The sequence below is a fragment of the Grampus griseus genome, assembly GCF_964374135.1.
Source record: "Grampus griseus genome assembly, chromosome: 5".
Lineage (NCBI taxonomy): Eukaryota > Metazoa > Chordata > Mammalia > Artiodactyla > Delphinidae > Grampus > Grampus griseus.
The window spans coordinates 133,149,653-133,161,654 of NC_138998.1; the positions used below are offsets into that span (position 1 = coordinate 133,149,653).

Below are 12,002 nucleotides of genomic sequence, written 5' to 3' on the forward strand. Positions count from 1 at the left end.
TCATTCCCTATTCGTAATGATAAAACACAATTACGGATAAGAGAGTGTATTTTGTTGCCTTTGGCGAACTTGAAATGGCTTCTTTTCTCTCTTCCTTCTCCTTTTACTCTTTCATTCTCACCTTTTCCCATCAAACAGGTGTGATTGGTCTTAAACAAACATAACAACAGAGCGACAAAGTCCTTGAGTCATTTCCCTTTTTTCTCTGGCTCCTCCACCTTCTCCTATCCTCTTGGTCCCCTCACTGGGAACTGTCCCTTGGGAGAGGGGATGGCAAATGTGGGCTCTGCTCCTCTTGGTGGGTTTATCGTCATCTTCCATGAGCTCCCACCTCAATGCAGGTGACATCCAAAGCCAGAGCTCCAGCCGCTTCTCGTTCTTTCTTAGGAAGATCTCAACTCGCAGCTTGGAGTTCCTGCTCATGTTTCTAACCCTTTCCGCACGCTGCCAGAGAAATAGAGTCCCCGTCACCAGAGAGGACTGTCTTCATTGTAACCCACCCAGGACGCACATACGGAACCCAGGATCGTGCAGATAGCTCTTTGCCGTTTTCTCTGGCTGCTGTTCCATTGGTATCCAGATGCCCCTGTGTTAGCCTGGGGAACATGCCTTTCCCTTAGGACCCCTTCCTTCTTTCTTGTTGACCTTAACTGCACAGCTTCTGGTGTCCCCGAGGGCAGCTCTCACCTGTCAGTGAGAAACACCTGGAAAGCCAGCAACTTTTTTGAGCAGCCACAGAGCATAACCTGGGTGCCGTAGTGCGCGAAAATTGCAATACTTCCTCCTCACGAGAAAGACAAGGAGGAGGAAGGTCATTGAAGTCCCCATCCTGCCCCCGGTGACGGGTGAGGAGGTACAGAATGATGGAAGAGAGCCCGGCCCTGCTGCCTCGGCTGTGGTCCCCCTAGTGCCGCCCCAGCTCCATCACCATGCCACGCAGATGGCTGGACGTGCTTGCGTCTTCTCTACTGGCCATTCAATGCTCGCATCTTTTCTATCCCCCTTCCTTAGCCAGCAGCTCCCACCTGATTCACTTGGTCACAGGAGGCCAGCTTCAGTTTCCTCCCAGGGCTCCTCTTTAGGTGGGAGTCCTGCACACAAGATGCATCCTTCCCAAACGCGGCATTCTCCTAAAACCCTCTTGAGGGCTGATCCCGTTCCAAAAAGAAACCACTCCCAGCCTGCTTGGGGCCCTACAGGCCATTCCAGCTCCCAACCTCATTTCCCGGTGCTCTGCCCCTCTGAGCTCCCGGACCAGCCAACGAGGCACCTCCATCCCCTGGTCACTGCCCATCTTTTCCCCCTGCTCCAGTCCCTTGTTCATGGGGTCAGCCCTCTGCTTCCAGCTTAACAAACCAGAGGTTGATGATTGTCCTGCAGCTGGAGCTCAGGACTTTTTCAAATCCCAGATCTTCAGCAAAGGTCTAAGACTAGGGAATGCTAGTCTTAGACTAGTTGCACCGCACGGCATGTGGGATCTTAGTTCCCTGACCAGAGATCAAACCCGTGCCCTCTGCAGTGGAAGTGCGGTGTCTTAACCACTGGACCGCCAGAGAAGTCCCTGTTAGCTTTAATTTTGAATTGGTTTTTAGATTAAAAACATTGAGAGCTCTTATACTAAATACCTAGACTTTGGCTTCTCTCACAAAACCCAGTGGGTTTAGAAACTTATGCCCATATTTGGCAGAACAAGTGGCAGGAGCTGAGGGCACCAGCCCCTTTCCAGAAAAATGCAGACTCCACATTCTCCCTGACAAGGACACTCAGCAAGCCCCGCTTACGGAATGCCCTGCCTGGTTCTGCAGGTACTGAGTTTGTCACTTTTATTCTAGGCCCTTCCCTTCCAGGAAAAAGTTCCTGCAAGGCCCTTTCTCTGGCTTTCCTTCACTTTGCACACCTGGGAACTCACTTCCTCATTGACTTGTTTTGGCCTCGCTCAGATGTCGTGTTGCACGTGCCTTTTGGCTCTTTCAGATGTGTATGTTCTGTTTGTCTTTTTAGAGCAATGGTTCTGGATTCTTCAGGATTCCTTTGGGAATCTGAGAAAAGCTATGGCTCTCCCCAACCCTTACCCCAAATGCACACGTGTGCAACGTTTGAGCTACAATTGTGCAGACTTATGGACCCTGATGGGCTAGATGATTCTTGGCTGCTGTGTTAGGAACTGCTGATTTAGGGCAAGGACTGTCTTTCCCATAAAACAAATTCAACGCTGTGGCATCAATTCTGTGGGGCTCTACAGTGCACGGTGCCACTGAGTGTTGCCTGGTGGGCAGATGGCAAGATTATCCATTAAAATAGTCATTTAAGCTCCCTCTGCCCAGGTCTCAGGGGCACTTGCACTAATTTTTGTCACCCTCGAGTCATTCAAAGAAAACGACGCAGCTGGCTATAGACCCATGGATTCAGGCATCCCAGCTGCCCTTGCATTTGACAAATAACCACAGCCTTCACCTTGTTATGAAAAGAGCACAAATCCAATTAAGAAAGTTTTTCCAAAAGAAATAACAGTGTTGATTTCTGCCCCCACCCCCCGCCTCTCTCCACCCCTTTATGTCCTGGAATAATGCTGTGCTGATAAGAACATGGATAAATTAATTACAGCTTGGAATGTTATTTATGGCTAAGAAAGAACACTAAATCTACACATACAGTGTTTGACATTTGAATACAAGCATAGCCCTTATGTTAAAAAAAAAAAAACCCTCAATCCATCCAGTTTACACTGACATATGTCTAATCCTTTTAAATGCTGTGGATTTGAAAATCACAAAGGTAACAGTATGCTGGCTGCTCTACTCAGCCAAAGAACAAGGAGACGCAGGAGTGAGATTAGCATCTCTTCAGTTCTTTGCATGTCTGAGATTATTTCAGTGTACCTCCAATTCCTGATAACACAGAAGCACTCTTGTGGCCAAAGTGCCTGAAATGGAAATGCATTGGCAAGCCTGAATTTAAAACCAGTGCAGGCAGGCTTTCTGGGAATGTGTGTGAAGGTCACTTTTTTTTAGAAACGGACTGTCCACAGCCATTGTCATGGTTTCTGTGTTATTTCAACCAGGACCTCAGCCTGGAAGTCTGGATTCATGTGGGTTTCTGCAGGTCCTCCACGGGGATTGAAGGAAAAAGTGAAGAAATCAGGGGTGGTGTCCAGCATGACTCAAAAGGGGATGAGAGGAAAAATATTCAAAGGAAATCTTTAGAAAAGCAAATTCCAAAATACTGGGTTGGCCAAAAAGTTCATTTTTAAGTGCAAAATTTGTAAACAGTGAAAAGATTTTGATAACAGTCTATTGTTTGTTAATTTTTAAAATTGTCGTTTATTTTATTTAAAAATTTTTTATTGAAGTAAAGTTGATTTATAATATCGTGTTAGTTTCAGGTGTACAGCACACTGATTCAGTTATATTTATATATTCTTTTTCAGATTCTTTTCCCTTATAGGTTATTACAAAATACTGAGTATAGTCCCCTGTGCTAGACAGTAGGTCCTTGTTGGTTGGTAACAATCTTGATTTTCAAACTGAATCCTTATTCTAAGTAGTGTCCTAGTTTAAACTCGGATCCCTTTCCTTACAATTTTTCCCAATAAATAAATCTTTTCCGTGGATGACTAGTCAGTTCAATTCAGTATTTATTGAGTTCCTCTATGGGTAGGTTGTAGAGCACCCAATCAAATGTATGTTCAAATTCACCCATCTTGCAGATTAGAGCTAAAATATCCTTTCTCTTGCTAACCTCCCCCATGTCCCAACCAACACACACAAAGACTTTCTGGCAGAAGTGATTTTCTCTCTCTGCTGGGGACCACTGTGCAGGTTCCAACAGCACCAGGGTGTCACCTATGACTACGCCCTCCACCCCCAACAATGATCTCAGGACTTCTTTTCATTTCTGAAGCCCCTACCAAAGGCCAGTCTGTACCGACTTTTACCAGGCATCTCACAAGAGTTTCAGGGCTGATCTCCTGGCCCAGTCCCACCCTCTTCATCCATCCTTGCATGGTCCACTTCACCATTCTTCATTTTCTGCCTCACATGTCAGTAATCAATGACCATGTCGGCTGTCCTCCAGCAGTAAGCTCTACCAAGGGACAGGTTCTACCAAGGGACTTGCCTTTCAGTCATCTACTATGACCAGCAAGGAGCTTGGCATGTGGAAAGAGATTCCTAGATATTTCTTGAGTGGAAAACGAGTTGCTCATCTATGCGTGATTTGGGGGATGCCCCTTTCTGGACCAGTCATGGACCAGACCATACCACCTGGTGGTGTCTGAGCATGACAGAGCCTCAGTGAACATTTGCTGAATTGAACTGAATTGAATTGAATTTTGGAGCATGGAAATTTGTACTAGAAAGGTAAATGGGAGGAATAAGTGGGAATGACACTATCTAAATTAAAATCCAGTGCTGTGACAGCAGATCGGACATTTTCTCCTCTGATACTATTCTTGAAATTACAAAATGCTCAAGGTATCAAAAGCATTGAAAAATTGGTCAAGGGAATTGTCTTTAATGAACGCCATGATCATTCAGTGTTCTATTTCTCTTGGCAGCAAGAAAGAGTAAAAAATAAAATTGGGATGGGCTCTGGGGGAACAGGCTCTGCAGGTAACCAGCTATTCTCTAAACCTGAACTAAAGCACTTGAACTCTCTGTTTCTTGTTTTGCTCATTTGTCACTCGGGGTGACAGGAATACCTGCTCTATCTGACTCATTGCATTGGCATCATAAAGTAAAATAGTTTCTTTAAATCCCTGTGAGACAAGGCAGTAAACTGAAAATAAGAAAGATAGGGAAGAGTGTTTTGAACAAGGCAGCTCAATGAGTTCTTGCTTTGATCCATCCTTTAGCCTGAACACAAAGCCATGACAGATAAGGTATAAAAATAGAAAGCTAAAAAGAGATATCTGGCTCAACAGAGGCAGAAGAAAACTCCTGAAAGCCTCTGACCCAGGGGGCTCTTTGTTTAAAATCAGCAGGGAGTTTGGCTCCTATGGGATAAACCCAAGACACAAACACCCAAGATGGCAGACAAGAACTAAGTACGTTGCTTAAGTCAAGAACTGGGATGGGAGCCCCATGGCTTTCCATTGCCTGGAGACCAATATTTTAGAAGAATGAGAGTCTAGGAATGTGGAGCTGGAGACCCAAGCCCCAGCCAAAAACTGAGCCTAGTCACATGCTGGCCTCATGATGGCATGGACGTCCTCACAATCACTATGGGACAGAAACCTCAAACTGCCTTTATAAAATCTGGTCCAGGATGAGGTCACAGAGTCCAGGTGAAAGCTATCACAAAATGATCATCAGGGAAAAGCTCACTGGGTGGGGTGGAGGCAGGTGCGCAGCCAAACGAAAAGAATAAAAACAAAACCCCACTCAAAACGAGCCTAAAAATTAAAACTCTAAAACATGTGAAGAAATATAATATGAAAGACAGTCAAAAATCCTTGACTCATTTTATGAAGCTAGAACACTCATACCAAACTGGATAAAAAAAGACAAAAAAGGAAAGTCACAGCCAATATCACTTCTGAAAATAGATGCAGAAATGCTAGATACATGGTATATCTCTCCATCTATTTGTATCATATTTAATTTCTTTCATCAGTGTCTTATAATTTTCTGCATACAGGTCTTTTTTCTCCTTAGGTAGGTTTATTCCTAGATATTTTATTCTTTTTGTTGCAATGGTAAATGGGAGTGTTTTCTTGATTTCACTTTCAGATTTTTCATCATTAGTGTATAGGAATGCAAGAGATTTCTGTGCATTAATTTTGTATCCTGCTACTTTACCAAATTCATTCATTAGCTCTAGTAGTTTTCTGGTAGCATCTTTAGGATTCTCTATGTATAGTATCATGTCATCTGCAAACAGTGACAGCTTTACTTCTTCTTTTCCTATTTAGATTCCTTTTATTTCTTTTTCTTCTCTGATTGCTGTGGCTAAAACTTCCAAAACTATGTTGAATAAGAGTGGTGAGAGTGGGCAACCTTGTCTTGCTCCTGATCCTAGTGGAAATGCTTTCAGTTTTTCACCATTGAGGATGATGTTGGCTTGTCATATATGGCCTTTATTATGTTGAGGAAAGTTCCCTCTATGCTTACTTTCTGGAAGATTTTTATCACAAATGGGTGTTGAATTTTATCAAAAGCTTTCTCTGCATCTATTGAGATAACCATATGGTTTTTCTCCTTCAATTTGTTAATATGGTGTATCACATTGATTGATTTGCGTATATTGAAGAATCCTTGCAGTCCTGGAATAAACCCCACTTGATCATGGTGTATGATCCTCTTAATGTGCTCTTGGATTCTGTTTGCTAGTATTTTGTTGAGTATTTTTGCATCCATGTTCATCAGTGATATTGGCCTGTAGTTTTCTTTCTTTGTGACATCTTTGTCTGGTTTTGGTATCAGGGTGATAGTGGTCTCGTAGAATGAGTTTGGGAGTGTTCCTCCCTCTGCTATATTTTGGAAGAGTTTGAGAAGGATAGGTGTTAGCTCTTCTCTAAATGTTTGATAGAATTTGCCTGTGAAGCCATCTGGTCCTGGGCTTTTGTCTGTTGGAAGATTTTTAATCACAGTTTCAATTTCAGTGCTTGTGATTTGTCTGTTCATATTTTCTATTTCTTCCTGATTCAGTCTTGGCAGGTTGTGCATTTCTAAGAATTTGTCCATTTCTTCCAAGTTGTCCATTTTATTGACATAAAGTTGCTTGTAGTAATCTCTCATGATCTTTTGTATTTCTGCAGTGACAGTTGTTACTTCTCCTTTTGCATTTCTAATTCTATTGATTTGAGTCTTCTCCCTTTTTTTCTTGATGAGTCTGGCTAATGGTTTATCAATTTTGTTTATCTTCTCAAGGAACCAGCTTTTAGTTTTGTTGATCTCTGTTATCATTTCCTTTATTTCTTTTTCATTTATTTCTGATCTGATCTTTACGATTTCTTTCCTTCTGCTAACTTTGGGGCTTTTTTGTTCTTCTTTCTCTAATTGCTTTAGGTGCAAGATTAGGTTGTTTATTCAAGATGTTTCCTGTTTCTTAAGGTAGGATTGTATTGCTATAAACTTCCCTCTTAGAACTGCTTTTGCTGCATCCCATAGGTTTTGGGTCATCGTGTCTCCATTGTCATTTGTTTCTAGGTATTTTTTTATTTCCTCTTTGATTTCTTCAGTGATCACTTCATTATTAAGTAGTGTATTGTTTAGCCTCCATGTGTTTGTATATTTTACAGGTCTTTTCCTGTAATTGATATCTAGTCTCATAGCGTTGTGGTCGGAAAAGATACTTGATACAATTTCAATTTTCTTAAATTTACCAAGGCTTGATTTGTGCCCCAAGATATGATCTATCCTGGAGAATGTTCCATGAGCACTTGAGAAAAATGTGTATTCTGTTGTTTTTGGATGGAATGTCCTATAAATATCAATTAAGTCCATCTTGTTTAATGTATCATTTAAAGCTTGTGTTTCCTTATTTATTTTCATTTTGGATGATCTGTCCATTGGTGAAAGTGGGGTGTTAAAGTCCCCTACTATGAATGTGTTATTGTCGATTTCCCCTTTTATGGCTGTTAGTATTTGCCTTATGTATTGAGGTGCTCCTATGTTGGGTGCATAAATATTTACAATTGTTATATCTTCTTCTTGGATCGATCCCTTGATCATTATGTAGTGTCCTTCTTTGTCTCTTCTAATAGTCTTTATTCTAAAGTCTATTTTGTCTGATATGAGAATTGCTACTCCAGCTTTCTTTTGGTTTCCATTTGCATGGAATATCTTTTTCCATCCCCTCATTTTCAGTCTGTATGTGTCTCTAGGTCTGAAGTGGGTCTCTTGTAGACAGCATATATATGGGTCTTGTTTTTGTATCCATTCAGCCAGTCTGTGTCTTTTGGTGGGAGCATTTAATCCATTCACATTTAAAGTAATTATCGATATGCATGTTCCTATTCCCATTTTCTTAATATACCATGTTCTTGGATTGGAAGAGTCAACATTGTGAAAATGACTCTACTACCCAAAGCAATCTACAGATTCAATGCAATCCCTATCAAACTACCACTGGCATTTTTCACAGAACTAGAACAAAAAATTTCACAATTTGTATGGAAGCACAAAAGACCCCGAATAGCCAAAGCAATCTTGAGAATGAAAAACGGAGCTAGAGGAATCAGGCTCCCTGACTTCAGACTATACTACAAAGCTACAGTAATCAAGACAGTATGGTACTGACACAAAAAGAGAAATATAGGTCAATGGAACAGGATAGAAAGCCCAGAGATAAGCCCATGCACATATGGTCACCTTATCTTTGATAAAAGAGGCAGGAATGTACAGTGGAGAAAAGACAGCCTCTTCAATAAGTGGTGCTGGGAAAACTGGACAGGTACATGTAAAATATGAGATTAGATCACTCCCTAACACCATACACAAAACTAAGCTCAAAATGGATTAAAGACCTAAATGTAAGGCCAGAAACTATAAAACTCTTAGAGAGAAACATAGGCAGAACACTCTATGATATAAATCACAGCAAGGTCCTTTTTGACCCACCTCCTAGAGTAATGGAAATAAAAACAAAAATAAACAAATGGGACCTAATGAAACTGCAAAGCTTTTGCACAGCAAAGGAAACCATAAACAACACCAAAAGACAACCCTCAGAATGGGAGATAGTATTTGCAAATGAAACAATTGACAAAGGATTAATCTCCAAAATTTACAAGTAGCTCATGCAGCTCAATAATAAGAAAACAAACAACCAAATCCAAAAATGGGCAGAAGACCTAAATAGACGTTTCTCCAAAGAAGATATACAGATTGCCAACAAACACGTGAAAGCATGCTCAACATCATTAATCATTAGAGAAATGCAAATCAAAAGTACAATGAGATATCATCTCACACCAGTCAGAATGGCTATCATCAAAAAATCTAGAAACAATAAATGCTGGAGAGGGTGTGGAGAAAAGGGAACACTCTTGCACTGCTGGTGGGAATGTGAACTGGTTCAGCCACTATGGAGAACAGTATGGAGGTTCCTTAAAAAACTACAAATAGAACTACCATATGACCCAGCAATCCCACTACTGGTCATATACCCTGAGTAAACCATAATTCAAAAAGAGTCATGTACCAAAATGTTCATTGCAGCTCTATTTACAACAGCCCGGAGATGGAAACAACCTAAGTGTCCAGCATCGGATGAATGGATAAAGAAGATGTGGCACATATATACAATTGAATATTACTCAGCCATAAAAAGAAACGAAATTGAGCTATTTGTAATGAGGTGGATGGACCTAGAGTCTGTCATACAGAGTGAAGTAAGTCAGAAAGAGAAAGACAAATACCGTATGCTAACACATATATATGGGATTTAAGAAAAAAATATGTCATGAAGAACCTAGGAGTAAGACAGGAATAAAGACATAGACCTACTAGAGAATGGACTTGAGGATATGGGGAGGGGGAAGGGTAAGCTGTGACAAAGTGAGAGAGTGGCATGGAAATATATACACTACCAAACGTAAAATAGATAGCTAGTGGGAAGCAGCCACATAGCACAGGGAGATCGCCTTGGTGCTTTGTGACCACCTAGAGGGATGGGATAGGGAGGATGGGAGGGAGGGAGACCCATGAGGGAAGAGATATGGGAACATATGTATATGTATAACTGATTCACTTTGTTATAAAGCAGAAACTAACACACCATTGTAAAGCAATTATACTCCAATAAAGATGTAAAAAAAAATTCTTGCAATTCAATAATAAAAAGGTAAACAACCCCTCCCACACACAAAAAAGAAATGCTAGATACAGTATTAGCAAACTGAATCCAGTAATTCTAAAATAAGCACTATATCACAATAGAGGTAGGTTTATCCAGGAATGCCAGGCTGGTTTAACACAGGATAATATGAGAAAATCAGTGGGTGTAATTAACATGTTAGTAGTATTAATATTAATATTATGATGTGATGGTCAATTTTATGTGTCAACTTGACTGGGCCACATGGTGTACAGATAATTGTTCAAACACTATTCTGGGTGTTTCTGTGAGTGTGTTTTGGGATGAGATTAACATTTAAATCTTTAGACTGAATAAAACAGATTGCCTTTCCCCAAATTGGGTGGGCTTTACCCAATCAGTTGAAGACCTGAATAGAACAAAAGACTGACTCTCCCATAAGTAAGAGTAAGTGAGAATACTTCTGCCTGACAGCCTTTGAACTACGATGTCAGGTCTTCCTGGTTCTACTGCTCTTGGTTCTTCCATGGCAGCATCTGTCAGAAGAGAGCACAGCATCCATTCCCAGGGCCTGAGATCCACACCTACCAAAAGTAATCTAAGCAGAGGAGAAATTGGTTCCCTTGACTCCTAGAAAGCATCCTCCTGCGACTTCAGAGGAAAACTCCTCTCCCAGCACCGTTTATGTTTCTCAGAACCAGCAGAATCACTTCCTGGTGATTTAAGAGTAGGCACTCAAAAAAGGTCTGAAGACTTTAATTCAGAACTTTCCAGTTGCTCTTGGGGCATTATAAAGTGAAATCATACCATGGTTCCAGGCTACCAAACTATGGAGCGACATGGAGATAGGAGCGTTAGTGCAGCGATGTGGAGATAGGAGCGTTAGTGCAGCGACGTGGAGATAGAAGCGTTAGTGCAGCTGCAGAGCAATGATCCATGCCTCCTCTGTGCAGAATTGACAGCAGGGAGGGAACAATCGAGTACATAAATGAAGAGAGCACAGACCCATGTAATATGTGAACTTTTTCATCTGCACAAAAACATCTAGAATATTCTTTAAAAGAATAAAATGCTGCCTTGTGCGCTCGGCGGCGGCATGGGCACCCTCCCCTTCCAGGCGTGAGGCGCTGTGAAGAAAGCAGAAGCGAGCGGACTCCAGGGGCAGCGAGGCAGTGCCCCAGCCCAGCCTCCGTCGCCTTCGGCGCTCCCGTCGTGTGGGGCTGGGTTCCTCAGCACACCCAGCTCCAGCAGCCCCAGAGCCTGTCCTCAGTCCTTCGGAAGCCCCGGCACCAGCCCGGGCCCTTGGCAGGGAGGATGACGGAGCTGCAGTCTGCACTGCTACTGCAAAGACAGCTGGCAGAACTCAACAAAAATCCAGTGGAAGGCTTTTCAGCAGGTTGAATAAATGACAACGATCTCTATCGATGGAAAGTCATTATTGGTCCTCCAGATACATTTTATGAAGGCGATGTTTTTCAGGCTCATCTCACTTTCCCAAAAGATTATCCCCTTAGGTCTCCTAAAATGAAATTCGTTACAGAAATCTGGCACCCAAACGTTGATAAAAATGGTGATGCATGCATTTCTATTCTTCACGAGCCAGGGGAAGATAAATATGGCTATGAAAAGCCAGAGGAACACTGGCTGCCTATTCACACCGTGGAAACCATCATGATTAGTGTCATTTCTATGCTTCCAGATCCTAATGGAGACTCACCTGCTAATGTTGATGCTGCAAAAGAATGGAGGGAAGACAGAAATGGAGAATTCAAAAGGAAGCTTGCCCGCTGTGTAAGAAAAAGCAAGAGACTGCTTTTGAGTGACATTTATTCAACAGCTGTAACTTCACTCATTTCAGGGTCTCCGACTGAGAAACATGGCACTGTTTTTCCTGCACTCTACCCCACCCATTGCTGGACTTCTGTTGTAACAATTTGGCAAACACTGGCTGGAACTGGGCTGCAATAAAACATGTCAGTATCAATGCTGACAGGAGCCTAACAAGTGCCAGCTTACAGATGATTATGCATTTTGAATTCTAAAGAACTGTTTTAACCTTCAGGAAGAATTGTAAAGACCTGTACATAGCACAACATGATCCGGAAAATATATATACTGTTCATGTACATCCACAAACACACCTTGTACCCAATAATGCTTTCTTGTAGTAAAATAAGAATCATATAAATTCTAAAAAGATTTTAGCAGGTTTTCTTTCCCTATTCATTGTTCTTATCAGTTTT

At 41.7% G+C, this 12,002-nt stretch overlaps 1 pseudogene across 1 annotated transcript; it reads left to right on the forward strand.

Moving 5' to 3' along the window:
• The first annotated feature begins 11,073 nt into the window (after positions 1–11,073).
• LOC309823381 (ubiquitin-conjugating enzyme E2 G1-like) lies at positions 11,074–11,582 on the forward strand (annotated as a pseudogene). The gene has a single exon. The product of its transcript is annotated as a ubiquitin-conjugating enzyme E2 G1-like (transcript).
• The last annotated feature ends 420 nt before the right edge of the window (positions 11,583–12,002 follow it).